Genomic DNA, 14,918 nt, shown 5'->3' with positions numbered 1-14,918 from the left:
CTACGAAGTACAATGTGGGGATTGCGACACAACTTGCATAGACGAAATGGGTTGAAGAAGGTAATCGAAGGTTAAAGAACACAAAGAGGATGTTGCGAAAACCACCCATGCAACATGTTCTAAGACGGAGCTTGTTGAACGCTGCTGAATGACAAGGCATAACTTTGACCTAATCAATTCGACGATGCTACCTTGTGTACAAAGGTCGGAGGAAAAGAAAAATCTTGGAATCATGGTTCATTCATCACGGCGCATTGGCTTGCAACAACAACAGCAGCCCTCTACGAGATGTTTACAAGGAAATGTGCGACTAATGAACTGGTCAAACTCCGCTTATATTTGGCAGCGTATACTGAGAATGTCGCCTGCATAGGTGGCAAAACTTTCATGTCATTTTGTTAATAACTGTTGTGTTAAGTCAAAGTAAACATTTTACAATCAAGCTACACATCCCGAGCTGGTAGATGTGGGGGTAGCATGCCATGTGTAGATGCACTGTACTGTGTGAACTTGCTGATGATGGAAGCATACCTGCTGCTTCATGCCAAATAAACAGTGAAGTACACTACTACATGCTTCTTTAAATGCCACTTTGGCAGATGTATTCAGGAACATATTTGTCAAAAGTGTTGCAAGCCTGCTTATGAAACTGTGTGCACGGCCCATGGACAGCTCCACTTCGCTCCTTTCTGTACGTCTGAAAAGGAAGTGAAAGAAAACACCTAGAGCAACAGCAATGTTCAGAATTTATACACATTTAAACATTGCCATGGTGCATGTGCACATGGCCTCCCTTAGCATCACTGTTTCAGAAATCAAAAAAGCAGAAACGGTATTTTGCAGATATTTCTGGACTCGTTCTAATTATATGAAGAACAAGCAGCATGATTTCACGAAGACTTATTGCTATAGTACACAAGAACTCAGGTTTAAACACACTACGTTCTAACTGCAAGAGTATTTATTTACGTGCATTACCAATTCTATTCAATTATTGTCATGATGTTGAAGCAAAAGTCTTAACAGTTACAATTTTCGTACTTAATGCTGCCGAGAAAGCCGAGAGTTATGTGGGTGAAGAAATGAAGAATTGCGCATGTATAAAATGGAATCGGCTCGCACAAGACGAGGCAAATTGTAGACCACTGCGAAGGGCTACTGCTGCAGTGCACATATAATAAGGCTGAAGATGACAAAGATTAAAGCGTAAACGTAAAGGATGAGAATTAAATTGAGAAGCAAGGCTTGCTGTCAATAGCTCTTGAATTCTATCAGAAAACAACATGACAGTTGTATATCCTGTACATCTTAACGCGACAAAAGTTGAGCTGAAGATGGCGGCTTGAATAAATGTCAAACCATTGAACAAAGCGTGTTGTTGGAGCCAATGTTTCAACAAATTGATGTGTCTAAGTTGTTGCAGCAACCTTGATGCAATTCGTTGCCCCTCTAAAGAGGAGTCCTCTTGTTGAATCACTAGCTCCAACAACATTCGTTGTTCAACAATTATTTCATGAGCTGCACATCTCGTTACATTCATTACAAACCTCTACTGTACCAAATGCTACTATGGCAATGATAGTGGGTGCAATACTTAAGCTGCAGTGTCATAAGCAGGTGACCGGCTATTCAACTCTTTAAATATACCAGATCCATAAAGACTGCAAACCATGAGGCAAGCACAACACAAAGAACAAGCGTAAGGAAATTGAAAGAGGTTAACTTTAATAAACGAGGTATGGAATTAGTCATCCCCATTTTAAGTATAAAAGGTGGTTTTTTAACGAACTCCTTTGCTGTTGAAAAAGATCATGCTGCTAAAAAGATCATACCTGTGGTCAAGTGCTAATTTCCAGGACGAAATTTCGTGATGCTGAGAGCATGCATTAAACTTTATGCACGATAAGCGTTAGGTGCAATGTCAGAGAGGTGGAGATGATTTAATGGATAGCAAATACTAAAAATGAAAAGCTCTGAGTAACTATCGCAAGAATAAGGACGAAGTAAGGAGGGAAGCATATGATAAGCTAGTGCAATGTCTGAAGCGAGTTAATCTTGTCTTAGAATATGCAGTCATAAAGTGAGATCCAGTAAGTAGGCGTCACATGCACTGATTGTGAGAGAGATATGGAAATGACGGACCACCTTTTAAATAAATGTAAAAATGTCCACCCATGTACGTGTTGGGAACTAGCTCTCATGAAGCCCTAGGCTTAGAGAAAGCTTGATAAAGATGAACACATCCACAAGAGAAATCAGTAAAAGACGGATGGAGGATTGGTAGTGGAAAAGCAGCGAGAACAGCCAAAAACAAACTTGCAGGGTCTTTTGTACAATGCCGAAAAATAAGCTACTTATTATAAGTTTTTTTTAAGGAAAGAAATTTAATTCAGGTAGGAAAGGCATTAAGCCAATTCAAAAATTGAGCTTGGCCACTTGCATGTCAATGCTTCGCTTTAAAGGGAACACACATAGCATCCATCCATCTACAGATGTGAAACTGCGTCATGCAAGATAACTTATACAAAGTTATTGCTTTGAGCAATTAGAGCAAAATATTTCAGGATAGCACCTAACTGGGCTGGTTAGTACATGATTACAACGGGAACAAACAGCACTGGGCACGGGACGGAAAAAAAACGTAGACGAAGGCGACAGCACCCTCGTCTATTGTTCTTTCTTCGTCCCGTGTCCAGCGCTGTTTGTTCCCGTTTTAATGCAGAATATTTCTTTCTTTAATCTGAAGGTGGCAGTGTTTCATGGCTAAAATAGTTTACTAATTTGCATTTCAAGTTACATTTTTTCAGCCATAAGGAAACACTGCAAAATGCTGAAGTTCTAATGTTAACATTTATCAGAAGAAAGACTAATTCTTTCGTATGGAATACCGAAGGTTGATTTCCAAAGTTCATTGCCTTTGTATTTTGTGCTGTTCCCTTATCATTTTCCTTAAGACGGTTGTATAGATGTTCTTGGTTTATCTTGTGTTTTGTATATGTTATGCTCCTGTTTTTGCTTAGCAAGATCATTTTATGTGTAACTTATCACTGTAGCCCACTTTGCAATACTGCTTACTGGTGTCAGCAGTATTGTCAAGTAATAAATAAATAAGTAAATAGATATCCACTTTGTCATAAAACTACTGGGTGATTCCACGTAAGATCGAACAAACGATGGCTGGTCGACCTCTCAAATTTATTTCAAAATTTTATATATTATTGCCTGATGAGTGGAAAGAAGAGATCCGCAATTTGTTTTGCCGCCAAAAATTTTTTCGAGCCACAGGAAATCAATAATGACGAAGAGGTGGAGTGGAGCGCTCATCCGCTCTGCTGTTTTGGCCAACTTTCGTTATGAATTGCACAAAATATATTAAAGTTAGGTAGCTGAAATTTATTTACCTAAATATATGCATGTTTCTGCTTCTGCTCAGGTATTTTTAGTTTTTATGTGTAGTGTAGATGTTTTTATAAAAAACCTCAAAAATGGCCCAATTGGCAAAATTTTCTTTACTTTGAAGGTTTTTATCTCAAAAAAGCCTCGTAGCAGCGGTACAAAAATTCCGCATTACGTTCTTCGCATGCTTATCTACCAAAGTGCCAAATCTTGTATTTATATAACTTTTCAGTAAATAGATATCATCGGGCTAAGTTCAAGAAAACACCGAACAATGAAAACTTCTGACGACAATTAAAAAAAAACCCCATTTTTTAAATTTCTTAAACTTTGTCCACTTATTCTCCTCCACATCAGCTTTCATAATCATTAAAAACATGTTGCATAATGTCGTTTCACTAATAGTTACGGTGCCTCCAATGAGACCCTTAGGCAAGGATGGGCAATTCCGACTTCTTGCCCAGCAAGTGTATAAAATGCAGGCAGGATTGAATTTCTTTTTCTTAAAAGGCCAGCAGGTACCTAAAAAGGTGTCGCCGGCACTGAAGACGTTAATTTTGAAAATATTTGGTCACTGCAGCGGCCACGAGCGCGGGGCTACCGATCAGGCGCGCGCGCACCCGAGATGCTCGTTGTAAGAGACGGCGCAGTGAGAGCTCGTTTTGGCGTTCTCAGACCGATTGAGTTCGAAACAGCAACACCTCTCGGGTGACTTGAACGCACGTGCACCGGTAGTCGCAGTGATCTGGTTAATTGCGTCGGTTTCTTTTTCAGGGGGCATAAGAATGTCATCGTTAAACTGTGCGTTCCGTGAAGATCTTTCATTGCAGCACGCGTAACACAAGTAGTCCGTCTCACTGACAGTCACTGATCTTTCAGGCGTTAAACGTTCCTTCAAAGCATTTATTCTAGGTCGGTAACTCTGCGAAATTTTGGCTTCTTTGCAATAATTAAATGAGTACTGACACGATTTTGAGACATCGCAAAAGGGACATTTTTTGCTTCGTTGGTATGCAGTGTCCACGCTGTCCACACACTGGAGTCGGAGAACACGTATAAAATATTTTAATTTGACTTTGAAGTTTTCGTCGCTGAGCATTTGCAAGCCAGCCACACTGCAAGGACATTATCCCGACGAGTCAAGACAGTTCCCCCGAGTTCGCGAGTTCTGCGTCCTGCATGCAGCCTAAATCGTAGAAATCACTGTCAGGGTCACTGGACGACAATTCACTCATTGTTGTCTATTGCACCACGAGCAGATGACGGATTTCCCGCTAGTACGTCGCAAATTTCTGTATCTCCGTGACGTCACACTGCTATGAAACGACACAGAGAAGCCACCCCCTCGATATCGAAACCGAAAGTGTCTTTTTAAGGTGGCGCTACTTAAAATATATAGGATGCATTCCCAGGCACCACAATAGTCGTTTTAGGTTTCTCGACACCAGTATTTTTATTTAGATCAACAATACGAAATTTTTTAAAATTCGTGTCAGTACTCCTTTAAGCTTCTTGTGCTTCGAAAGGTAGTCTCCACAATAGACTCATTCAGAGCTATACTTTCTCGTCATGAGACGCACAGGAGGAGTAGAGTAAGAGCAAAGCACAAGAACTATCCGCGCCGAATGAAGTGTGAACAGCGCACCGAACGCGCGGCCAGTTCACGCCGTCTGCTGCCGACATCTAATATAGGCAAGCGCATCCGGTTACCGATAGTTTTGCTTTTCTTTCCTTTGACAATCCATATTTTGCTTTGCCACTGGAGCGCCACGTTCATGCTTTCCACTGATCGCAACTGGCGCAGCGCAGTTTCTGTGGCAGCAGCGTGCGTGAAGCGAGCGCTCATAGCTCCCGAATAGAGTTTTCATCTTGCTTCCATCTCCGCCGTGTTATCAGCGCCTAGCTGAGATGCGAACAGAGGGCGGATGGAATAGTGAAGCTCCAGTGTACGTGTGTTCAAGTCACCCGAGAGGTGTTGCTGTTTCGAACTCAATCGGTCTGAGGACGCGAGAACGAGCTCTCACTGCGCCGTCTTTTACAACGAGCATCTCGGGTGCGCGCTCGTAGCCGCTGCAGTGACCAAATAATTTCAAAATTACCGTCTTCAGTGCCGGCGACACCTTTCTAGGTACCCTGCTGACCTTTTAATAAAAAGAAATTCAACCCTGCCTGCATTTTATACACTTGCAGGGCAAGAAGTCGGAATTGCGCATCCCTGCCTAAGGGTCTCATTGGAGGGGCCGTAACTATTAGTGCAACGACATTATGCAACATGTTTTTAATGATTGTGAAAGCTAATGTGGAGGAGAATAAGTGGACAAAGTTTAAGAAATTTAAAAAATGGGGTTTTTTTTTAATTGTCGTCAGAAGTTTTCATTGTTCGGTGCTTTCTTGAACTTAGCCCGATCATATCTGTTTACTGAAAAGGTATATAAATACAAGATTTGGCACCTTGGTAGATAAGCATACAAAGAACATAATGCGAAATTTTCGTACCTCTGCTACAAGGCTTTTTTGAGATAAAGACCTTCAAAGTAAAGAAAATTTTGCCGATTGGGCCATTTTTGAGGTTTTTTATAAAAACATCTGCGCTACACATAAAAACTAAAAATACCTGAGCAGAAGCAAAACCATGCATATATTTAGGTAAATAACTTTCAGCTACCTAACTTTAATATATTTTGTGCAATTCATAACGAAAGTTGGCCAAAACAGCAGAGCGGATGAGCGCTCCACTCCACCTCTTCGTCATTATTGATTTCCTGTGGTTCGAAAAAATTTTTGGCGGCAAAACAAATTGCGGATCTCTTCTTTCCACTCATCAGGCAATAACATATAAAATTTTGAAATAAATTTGAGAGGTCGACCAGCCATCGTTTGTTCGATCTTACGTGGAATCACCCTACTATAAAAACAAAATAATCAGAAACGTTCCACCCAAACTGTAACAGTCGGAAAAAATAGCTTTTGACCCATATTGCAGCTTAGCTTTTGCTATGTAGCATTCCAAACAGAAATGTCGCCAAGACATTATTGTGTGGTATACTTTGCTGGCAATTTATATTCCATTTAAAAAAAATATATACTGCTTGGTTGTAAGCAAGGAAAAATTTACTGAAGTGAATAATCCCTAGCCTGCACAGAGTCTCGTTCCTTGACCTTCGCTGCACAGCACATTGGCACAGGATTCACGCGGGTGCCCCTGTGCTCATATAGTGCAAGTCTAAATGTTGCAGATTTAAGCAATACTTCTGTCTGAAATACCATGCAAGAACAATGATGTGCTGTGCAGTGAAGGCAAAGCTCCAAGAAACTTCCCACAGCCTTATTTTTCATTTGAAAAAATTATTTTTCGCTTGAAGATAATATTACACCTTAAAAACTTTGTCTAAATTATCGCACGAGGAAAGCACACTATGATGTGTAGGCAACATTTTAGCTGGGATTGCTACACAGTGAAAGAGAGCCCGCAATATGGGTTCAAACACTACTTCTTCCAAGTGCCAATTTGAAGACATTTTTGCTTCTTTTTGCCAGCAGCATTTTCAACCCTTGGTATATGCACTGAACGCATACTGTGAATATATTTCACATGAAACATTCAGTCTTTTTTACAATATACTTAAAAATGGTGCATTTTGCAATGTTTCCTCACGACTGCAAATAGCATAAATTGAAATCAAAATAAATTCGACTATCATAGTCATGAAAGGTTGGTGACTATGTTAAAGAAACAAATGCTTTGTAGTAATAGCTCGACGCAATAACTATGTGTCAATTAATTTGCCTGACACAGCTTCATTTCTGCATGCGAAGTTTGAAAGGTCTTTGCTGCATCATGCAATTCTTTCCCCGAAAATAACGCTTGAATGACTACTTCCCACACTGAAACATAACAGCACCAGTTTTACAAAATATTGGAAATGGTCAAAAAACGACCTGGCACACTGCGTGAAATGACCCAAATAGGTACTAAAATAAAACAGTGTGCACTGTCAGACACTAAAATGAAGCACTAATCTGCTTGTATTGCTAAATTACTTCAAAACCCTGCTCTGAATAACTGCCCACAAGAAGTTGATTGCGAAAAATTTACTTTAACCTCTGACCTATTTTTATCTATCTCTAGTATAATGACTCCTAACCTTCGGCACACACACAAAGGCACAAAGCATTTCGTATGGTTCAATGCCTTCGAACAGTACGGAAGGTCATATGCTAAGAAATAGCGTAAAATCTGGACTAATTTTAACCAGCTATGTGTTTATAACATGCAAACATCGAGAAATACACAATAATTTAGTAACTCGCCCCCTCTAAAAGTGTTGCTGTCACAGCTCCAAATTCCATTCACGAGCTATACTGGCTAAAATATTAAAACACAGCTGAATTTCCATCACAATGGTGGATGCACACAAGTCTACAATAATTTAGTAACTCACCCCCTATAAAAGTGTTGCTGTCACAGCTCCAAATTCCATTCACGAGCTATACTGGCTAAAATATTAAAACACAGCTGCATTTCCATCTCAATGGTGGATGCACACAAGTCTACACGAACAGGCATGCACTTTAGATTGACTTCACAAGCCAGATATCCGGTAATCCTGCCGTTGGAGAACGTTACCAAGTGTATGAGCTGGACTACTACATAAGCTAAAATGGATGCTTGTGTGTGTTGGTATGACAGAGCGTAAACAAAGCAGTGCAGAAGACTGAGCACACGAGCACAGCACTGTTTGTGTCTTCCTTTTTCTTGTGCTCCGTCTATTGCGTTTTTACACTAATGCATTAATTGTGGAAACAACTAGCTGCCGCAATTTGGTCATCTAGGTCGAACTTTTTGGGCCTTGTACCAGACTAAAGAACTCTGTTGTGAAAGCAACAGGGTGTAACAATATTGCACTACAAATCAGGGAATACAAAGCATCGATAAGAATGTTCAGCCAAAATAAAAGGCTTCAGCAAAATGTTTAAGACACATACTCACAGGTTAATGCTCATTCACAGCTTCTACGGCAGCCCCATGATTTCTGTGCGTCCATCTGTGCGTGCCTTCCTTCCGCCTTTGGGCAAGTTCGTGTAGAATGTCTGCCAGGAAAACAAAAACATCAGAAAAAAGTCGACTTTTTTTTAGCATGCCTCACATAACCCAAATGAACTTTTCTCTCCCCATGAGGTAGCTGTTTAGAAAGCATCCAAACAGCCTCTGCTTTGTCTATGTATAGCTCATAACCAATAGGTAGCATCCAACACGACACCTGGTCATTGTCAAAGCATACGAGACAAGAAACTGAGACAAGTATAAGCAAAGAGCAAACGGCTATATTTCGCCATTATGTTGTTTCCTAATCCAGCCCGATGCATTCATCGCTTAAATTTAATTTACACTGCTATATTGGTGTTCGCCCTAAACTTACTTTCCAAATAACTCACTAGATAACCTATTTCTCTTACGCACTATATGAATACATGTTAAAAAGATGGGGCATGCAAACATGGACACAAGAGAGTCAAGACACCTAAAACGCTGAGATCACTAACTGGAGGCTCATCACCTAATCTACCTTTACATTGTTGAGAGCGTAAATGCACGCCAAAATTCGATGAATGCAGTTTTGTACAAGCACATGAATGAAGAAATGCGTCCAATTGTCGAGGCCTGGCATATCGATAATGGCAGTGCACAAGAGAGCCAACCGTCGATTAACTAGCATAAAGAAGAAATCAAATGCTTGAGCAGTTATCTCTCACGTAGACTATCGCGCGTGCCAGATTGATAGGTATCGCCTCTTGCCTGGGCATGCACAGATAAGTTTCTGTGTCTACTTTATTTTGTGCCACTGTCCACCTTTCCAGTTGGCGTTAGTGGTGTCTTGGTTTCTCTCTTGTGTCCATGTTTGCATGCCCTGCCTTTTTAACATGAATACCTACCAACCAGCTCAGCTGTCTGTTATACTAAATATGTGTACAATCTAGAATTACCACTCTGTCCACTTGCTGATGTAATAATAACAATGGGGTTCTGTATGTAAACGTGAAATTAAAAGCACAGGAACCTCTAGGATTTGCACCTCCACCGAAAGTGCAACCACTCCATCAAGGATCGAACCCGCACAGTTCAGATCAGCAGCTGACCATTATAACCACTGTATTGCAGCGGGGGATGTTCACTTGGTAATGTAGGTTAGTGTTAAGGATTATGGAAAGAGCTGTAGGTTGAAGAAAGACATGCAATTAAGCAAGGAGCTGCAGACATTATGCAGTTTAGATATTTCTGTAATCCAAAGGGCTGGTGCTCAGGGCATGCACCTAAGGAACTCCTGTTCAGCGTCTCTTTTCGAACCAAAGCTTAGCAGAATTGATGTTCCTGTCTAGATATGCCCCTGAAAACCACAGTTAAATAGCTGCAAAGTAAACACTAGAAGACAGAAAAAATCCATCACTTGTATGATATTAAACACATCAAGATGCAAATACACCAAACACCCTGGACTGTGAAACGCATTGATTGAAAAGATATCAGTTAAACAAAGCAGCATAGCAATGAACTTCCATGTAGCTGCCACACGGCAAAAAGCAGGTGGCTCTGGTGCCATGAAAAATCTATAATAACACTTGTTGAATATAGCAGGATGTTTTGTATGATAAATGTATAAATTACCACTCACAGAAGCTGACATGCTATTTTAAAAATCAGCATTGCAAAAAATAAAGCAAGAAAACCACGTGACGTGTGAATTTACCATTCATAATTTAAGGCTAAAGGGCCCCTAAATAACCCCGGAGTCTAAAATTTGTGACAACTGCACGCTTGTACAACGTGAACATGTTGTCACATGAATTTTTTGATTAAGTGGTGTAATAATGAAGCCACAGGAGATAGAACAAACGTTCCAGCTGGTTTCAGTTTCTCGCTCAGCCTGACCATCCTGAAGAGGGGCTTGCTCGGTGTGCCACTGTGCCAGAGCGGTGCGGTGAGGAAGCACAGTCAAAGCACTGGCGAGATAAACCAATTCGCAACTCTTGTGACAACCACAGATACTGCATCATCACAAAGCCAAAATGCCGTTTCGTATTGCAGAGGACTATTCAACAGTCAGCGTTACTTAATGTTGCTCATAGGCAACATTACACCACTTCGCTAGCAAAGAGGACTGGTCAAGCGCTGAAGAGGAGGTGCGGTTATTGTTTTTAGAAGTGGAGTGTCTGACATTCAGACAATGTGATTCCTGCGGCCCTCTGTACGAATTAGCGAGCTTGTTTGGGAGGTGTAAAAAAAGAAGTCGGAGCTTGCTGACTGGCCCTTTAAGAGAATGTAAATATACACTAGAAGGAAGTACACTTGTAGACATATTACTATAAGCTATAAAAAACAGGCAATTAACATGCTCAATCCATGCAGCATAGGGATGTCTCACACCTTTGCAAGAACTTTACTATGGTGGCTGCATGTTTGTGTAGGCCAGAAGCAGCAGGCACGTGGCTTCCATGAATTTGACCCGTTCGTTGAAGGGAAACTGCTGCTCACATCCTTGTAGCACTGCTTTTTGAAGATGCTTCCTGCGATAACAAAATGACCACAACACAATTATGGTCTGCAAATATCCACAGATGACCTACATTGCTGCCCTTTCTCATTAAATTCAGCTCTATACTAAACACTGCAATAGCGGCATCCTCCTACATTACAGGGCATCATACTGCTTTCCTTGGCCTGGTTTTTAGTTCAATAATTGTTTTCACCCATAACAGAATGTAGCACTAGTAAAGATTCGGTTGGGGAGGGTGCAGTCGTAAAGTGTGTATGCAAAGTAAGAATATGAAAAAAAAAAACAATGGCATAATTTCACATGAGATATAACAATTATCATAATTCATGTAATGTCAGACACCAAGAAGTGTTTAATTGAGCAAGTTTTGACCTTAAGCTATCACAAAACAATGCCCTTTATGGAAAGTGGGATTTGCAGAGTGAACTCTGATGATGAAATTGGCTGCCTTTACTGGCTCTGTAGCTGCAAGTGCATTGCTAAAGCCGCTTGAATGCACTTAACAAGCCTGTGTAATGATATTGACAAATGTACAGAGAAGACAAACTCATTCGTTCTCACTTAGCTGCCATCACAGCAATACGTTGCTTCGTGTCAGGTTTCCTGGTATGCAGAATGCACGAACTTGGTGGCCGTGCCATACCACAATAAACATGATCGACATCTGCTCCAACTGCGTAAGTAGCTGGAAAGTGCTAAATTACACAATCAGCTGTACCATGCACACATAATGTAAATTCTAGCAGTGGCAACATTTCGCACCTCATAATAGCCTATGGGCATTGTACTCGTTGATGCTGCCAGCTGCATTCCCTGTTTTCATTTCTAGCATGCATAGCACATGCACACAAAGCACCCAATAACTGTGGGAAGCAGAGTAGATCGTCCGAGGTAATCAATAAAATTGATTGACAGGAATTCCACACATCACTCAAGCCTGTTGTTTAGCATAAGTGATGAGAATGTGCAGCCAAATGTACACAGCAAATTCAGTATTGGCCTTGAAGAATTGCAAGATAGGTTGAAGCTTTCCAGAAACAAATCGTATACAGTAAAGTCTGTCCCAGATACTGAAATCATGAAGTTATAAATTTTAAAGTGGGCCGCTATATTCTTCAAGCACCATGCATTGCATTTATGAAAACGCTAACATCCCTGTACAACAATGCGTGCTGCAAGAAGTCATAAACCTTAATATTTTTGGCACAATGCCATTTCCCAGTACCACATTTTACAGAAAGGCAACATTTTCCTTTGCAAAACTAAGCCATGTTCCCAGGCAAAATGCACTGTCCATGGTGACAAACATGAAGTACGCTCTTCTATACAGCTTAGCTGGTTTACTGGAACTAAAAGCTACGGTAACGCTGTCTTAATTGAACTGGCTAGCAAGAGCCTTCTCGCTGCTGTTTATGTGAAGTAATTTCACCTTGGTGGAACGTCACAAGAGTATGTGGCACATAATAATGAGTGCGAAAACACAGTAACAGGTTGTGCAACGGCTACCAGGTATGCCTATTCGTGGAAACTGTGGGCTCTTCCCCTAAATGAACCAGCTGGAAATAACCCTTTTGCATGAATAAACTTAAGTTGGTTGCTGGCATACATAACATTGTTACTCTGCATTTCCATCTCATTTATCTAGCGCTCATTGTTTCCCTTCGACATGACTAGCTCAAAACAAGATTCTTCTTCATTAAATGGAACTTTGTACATTACCTTTACGTTGGCTACAGATGCTTATTTCTTCTGCCTGAATAAGCACCTCCTATAGCATACTTGCCTCAGCCACCTTCTGGACTGCATGGTCAGCACTCCACTGTTTGTCGAGGCACTGCTGTTTGCTACCTGCAGTACGTTGCAAAAAAACTTCAGCATTCAAAAAAAAAAAAGGTTAAGAAAAGCCGAACCAGGTGTGCCAGCAGCACCTTGCCCTTTGAGGAGGGAGGAAGAGCTCTGATAAATGGCTAATTCAAGACAAGCGTCGTTCTTCACAAGCTATTATTATGCGATGAGAGGTGGGACTTCAATACACGGACGCACATATAGTGCTAAAAGCAATTGAAAATTCAGCTGAAAGTACGGCTTGTCATATTAGGTGAACGTGCATAAAGGATAAAAATGGGGCAAACCAATTGAACAAAATACAATGTCATGCTGCAGAAATTGCACTTTTAGCAAATCTATGTTATCTATTGCTTGAAAGATGATAAGCAATGTCCAAGAATGCTAACCTAACGCTTTTGAGGGTCACGTTACATAATGACAAATAAAATGCACGCCTAAAGAAAACATCCCTAAATAAACTATATTTCTCCCACTGTACCGATTCACGATTCACACGGTGGCTGATGATTATTCCTTCAGAGCTCGTGCGAACGAAATGGATGTTGAAGCTTCGGTTTCACGGCGTTACTCCAAGTAATTTGTCGAGAGACATGCATAAAACGCATGACAATGGTGAGCCTGACAAAAATGTTGTCTCCTTTCAGCAAATATTAGCGTAGAGCAGTGCGTGCAAGCGAGCTAATTACCAAAACTTTATAACACTACCGACTACGTTCTTGACAAATGTCATGCGCGAGCAGAATCCTCACTACAACCGCATACACTACCAACACGTTATGCGATTTTCTTCGGCGACAAGGCGTACTACAATAACAATAACTCATAATGTACGAAGCGTAACGTTCACTTACCTCTGGCAATAAAAAATACGCTGGCAGCGTACACTGCTAGATGACCGCCGGTTTCCAATGGTGCGCCAAGCGAGGAATCGCCGAGCTACCGGCCGTCCCCGAGCGTCAAAGCATTTTCCAGGGCGACAGAACGCGTCGTCGACAAAGGATTGCGGCGCTGCTACTCACTGACGTGCGGAAACATTTGAAGGAGGTGTTCTTCAAAACTATGAATCGCGTCCGTCGGTCACACCGAACAAAGCAGTCGCAGAGATTCAAGTCGCACGGTCGGCATCTGGTGACTATTTGCCTGGTACCGCGTATAGTTGCGCTTACGTCAGTAACCACGAAATACAACACACAATACACACAATGCGAGGCAGCGCGTTAAAAGTCGACCGCACAAACAGAACTCGGCACGACGATCACACGAACGCAGAACTATACGGGCTAGGAAGGTCTCCTTAGTGTCGTGAGCGCGCCTGCCAGGTGGAAAGATTGCGCGATCCAGCGTGCAGACGGCGCTGCCGCTCGCTGGCGTGCTTTCGCGCGTGTGAGCCTGCGCTCTGTGGAGTTTCCCGTTGAAGCCAAGCTTTTTGTTGCGGTATAAGCTCGTCGTGTAGGCCACACATGGCGCTGATAAATTGTAAAACGAAGAAAAGAAAACTCTGGAGACTATGCGGGCAGATTAGCTTCTTCTGAACGGCACATGCTGGCGTAGAGAACAAACATGTAGGAAATTAGGGGTTTCCGTTCTAGTTGATTAACATTCTTTTTCACGCAGTAATGTTTGAGTACAATGATTGAAATATTCATTGACAATTATAGCGGTTACATCAAGAACAAAAATAAAATGAACAGACGCAAAGACAGATATTTTCGCGCAGAATGTAAACAGTGAAAGGAAAAGATAGGTGCATATAAAAAAGAAAAATAATTAATTAAAAGTAAGAATCAGCGAACAGTCAAATGAAATTTATGTACACATGAGGGACCTCCCTTGATGTTTCACGCCCACTCTTGCAGGCATACTGGATCCGTAGAAGCTCTGAATGAGAATCGATGCCTTTTCATTGCACGAGTTCTTTTGCATAACGTCATGGAACAGGTTGTCTTTTTCTTTTTAGGCATGTTGCGTTGGAGAGGCTAGAAAGATTTGCAGTCGCACGCGAGCATGCACGAACCTCTCAAGACGCAGCTCGGAATGAAATTGCAACAACCACGAAAATTCCAGGGTCGGATCTAAGAGGAACAGGGTACCGGTGCCCTTACCCCCTCCCCCCTTTAATTT

General features: G+C 41.4%; 1 long non-coding RNA gene across 1 annotated transcript; it reads right to left on the bottom strand.

The window, feature by feature from the left end:
* Nucleotides 1-556: 556 nt before the first annotated feature.
* Nucleotides 557-14,090, bottom strand: LOC125760055 (uncharacterized). Its single transcript, XR_007417722.1, has 5 exons — nucleotides 13,649-14,090; nucleotides 12,669-12,797; nucleotides 10,820-10,959; nucleotides 8,387-8,487; nucleotides 557-697 (listed from the first exon to the last, which is right to left on the bottom strand). It is a non-coding gene; the product is annotated as an uncharacterized LOC125760055 (long non-coding RNA).
* Between the last annotated feature and the right edge of the window lie 828 nt (nucleotides 14,091-14,918).

The sequence above is a fragment of the Rhipicephalus sanguineus genome, chromosome 10, assembly GCF_013339695.2.
Source record: "Rhipicephalus sanguineus isolate Rsan-2018 chromosome 10, BIME_Rsan_1.4, whole genome shotgun sequence".
Classification (NCBI taxonomy): Eukaryota; Metazoa; Arthropoda; class Arachnida; order Ixodida; family Ixodidae; genus Rhipicephalus; species Rhipicephalus sanguineus.
Note: the sequence above shows the minus strand (reverse complement) of the source record. Positions and strands in the feature narration are given on the sequence as shown.